Source organism: Lagopus leucura, unplaced genomic scaffold (genome assembly GCF_019238085.1).
Source record: "Lagopus leucura isolate 7727_CA_CO unplaced genomic scaffold, USGS_WTPT01 Super-Scaffold_100002, whole genome shotgun sequence".
Taxonomy (NCBI): Eukaryota; Metazoa; Chordata; class Aves; order Galliformes; family Phasianidae; genus Lagopus; species Lagopus leucura.
In genome coordinates, this window is record NW_024962263.1 from 24,475,164 (window position 1) to 24,478,305 (window position 3,142).

Genomic DNA, 3,142 nt, shown 5'->3' on the forward strand with positions numbered 1-3,142 from the left:
TTCTTTTCTTTTCTTTTCTTTTCTTTTCTTTTCTTTTCTTTTCTTTTTTCTTTTCTCTCTTCTCCTCTTCTCTTCTCTTCTCTTCTCTTCTCTTCTCTTCTCTTCTCTTCTCTTCTCTTCTCTTCTCTTCTCTTCTCTTCTCTTCTCTTCTCTTCTCTCCTCTTCTCTTCTCTCCTCTTTTCTCCTCTTTTTTCTTTTTCTTTTTTTTCTTCTCTGTCCTGCATTGAGTCTGCTACCACGTAGCACTGCAAGTGGCATTTTCAAAGGCTTTGAGCCAGGGCTGAGAAGTTAGAATTAGACCCTCCTGAACATGTTTCTCTTTGCAATAACTGGATGCCACAAATCCATATGCATTTACTGTCCAGCAGTCCAAAAGAAACAAAAAGATATCTAATTTTGATTATAATTCACGCATTCACCTTTACAACCATTTGCTAGACTTTAATAATCTAATTCTAAAATTAAAGGCTTTAGTGCATTGTAAGGGCCAAATCCTTTAAAAGACGCGCTCTACTAGCTTCAGTTGACTGCTCACATGCACACTGCAGTACCAAATAGTGTGGCTGTCTATAAAGCATTATAAATGAAAAATAAAGAAAAACATGAAAAAAAAAAAAAAAAGACCAAAAAAAAAAAACAAACAAACAAACAACAACAACAAAAAACAACCAAACATGTTAAAATCCCTCCAAATACTTCAAAAGACTTCATCTGCATTAACTCTGCTGGGGGATGTTGTGGCTGCCTTACTGTACTGCTCTCGCCTGGCTGGTGAATTGCATAGTTTAAGGGTTTGGAATCTTAGTGAAATGGAGAAATTAGGGATGAAGTGGCTTTTTTACATGAAAATGTCATTGCTTCTGGATTTTACAAAGCAAATTTTTACCTTTAACTAACTTTGTTTATTCTTTTTCTCTAGTGAGGGAAATTTATTTTTTGCCTCTAGTGAGGGAAAATTTAAGACAAAATTAAAAAAAAGTGAAAATAGATTTGATTATATTACCATGCAAAAACCCAATATTCCTCTTTCAAGGTTAACGTAGCAGTAACATACAGTAGTTCATAGCATGTGCTTTTTTCATGAGGTATCATCTCTCCCATGCAGGAACTTCTTTCTAATATCAGTATGCTTTCCTTTGATTTTTAACTTACATTTGTTTTATGACTGAATGAAAAATACAGGATATGCTGTTTAGAGTGCAGTGTATCTCCACCTGCTCATTCCTTCCCAGCCCTCCCACTCCCAAAAAAGGATCCCTCCATCCCGAACAGAGCACTCCCAGGCAGGAGTTACATGGCTGTGTGCCTTACTGCTGTATGAAAGCCTTTGAAACTGCTGCATGTGGACATGAGAAACCAAGCACAAACCATGTGCTACCACTCTTAATCTGATAGCTGTCCTTAGCAGAACTGCGTGGGGAAGTGTCTGAAATACTGCAAAGCTCTGCACTTTCCTTAGTTCACATTTCTGTTATCCCAGACTCATTTCCAGCTTTAACGATTTTCTCACAAATATTACACTTGTTGACTGATTTGAATGTTCTTTATTTTTGGGAGTGGGGGACAGGCTGGAAAGGGATAAGTTAATCTAAACCTGGAACTCAATATATGGCACATCTGAAAATATATGAAGAATTATGAAAGATGTCCCTTAACATGAGGTAAATTGAGGATAAAAAGCCAAGGAGAAAGCAAGCTGATCCACTGAGTGGGAATGAGAACCATATGGAAGCCAGCAGAAGCACAGTGCTGGTCATCCTCTGGAGCCAGGGTGTCCACCCTGCTGCACTGTCTGCTGGAGTCACCCAGCTCCAGGGAATGACTTCCAGGAAAGCAACAGGAAGGCAGTGGCATAACATGGAATTCCACTTACTGCCCTAATTCAGGTGGGAAAGAGTGGGGGGCCTCGGTAAGGAGACTTTGATCTCTTTCCCAAACATAGTGACAGGAAGACAGTATGGGGCTTGCATCCCTCTTTGCCCTTCGTGCTTCACGGTGACTTGGAGATGCTTTGACATGGGTCCTGCGTGCACTCTCTGAGCCAGCTGAGTGTTCCCAGACTGGCTACCCAACTCCCAGTGAGCAAAGTGCATCAATGTAGTTTTGCAGGTCACACACACACAGAGTAACACCAGGGACACAGTGCTGCCATACACCTGCAACTTCCCACCTTGGCTCTAGAAATAGCTGCATTTTTCATTATACAAGCATCAATGACATGTTTGTCATTTGTGCTACACACAGAGTACAATAAAAATGCAATAGTCCCCATGTAGGTGTTACTGTAGCACTTTTCCTCTCCCTTGTGGAGGTTAATACCAAAAACCTGGTTTGCTTGCCCCTTCCAATGACTGAATAGCTATGCAGAAATGTAAGTGGAGAATCAATCCACAGAGTTTTACAATGCAAAGCTTGTTTCTCATCATTAAAATCGGATAACTCCAAAATCAAGCCAAAAAAGTTCCAGTCTTGTTTTATTTGAGCTTAGGTACTTCTTACACTATCAGTGCAGTCTTACAGAAAATAAGGAAATGGGTCCAGTTTGCATTCAGGCGACGGAAAACAAGGAAGGGCATAATGAATTGAATACTATTCTGGCAGATCATTTTTGGCAACATTTTTAAAGTCCAAAGGATATCAAAAGTCATGGATCATAGCCTAATTGTGTGGCTCTTTGTCAGGAAAAACTTCCACTGAGGACTTGTGGGATTTTTTAATATGTTTTATGTGTAAAAAGATCTGGGTCCACAGTGAATTTTATTGTTTTACAGTCAAGACTCACATATGTACTTGATTACATTTTGACCAGTCATTATGTTCTACTATTATTAAAAGTAATAGAATTAGAAGAAAGAAAACATAAGAAAGTAGTAAAATGCAGTGTAGCAATAATGGGGTCTTTAGAAAAAGTTGTCATCTTTATGTGTGTAAAGAAGTTTACGTGGCTGATATCGTAGAGGACTCCCATGGAATTCCCCCTTTCAAAGTGATAAATTACGCTTTCCTAGGAAGTTAAAATTTCCACAAAAGAAAGGTTTGGGAATGATGTTTCTTCTCAGAATCCTCCCCTCCCCCCTCCCCCCCCCCCGGGGGCATTGGGGGGGGGGGGGGGGGGGGGGGGGGGGGGGGGGGGGGGGGGGGG

At 40.3% G+C, this 3,142-nt stretch overlaps 1 protein-coding gene across 4 annotated transcripts in view; it reads left to right on the forward strand.

The window, feature by feature from the left end:
* Positions 1 to 3,142, forward strand: part of IKZF1 (IKAROS family zinc finger 1) — a 72,678-nt gene that overhangs the window by 1,315 nt on the left and 68,221 nt on the right. The gene's annotated exons all lie outside the window — the stretch shown is intronic.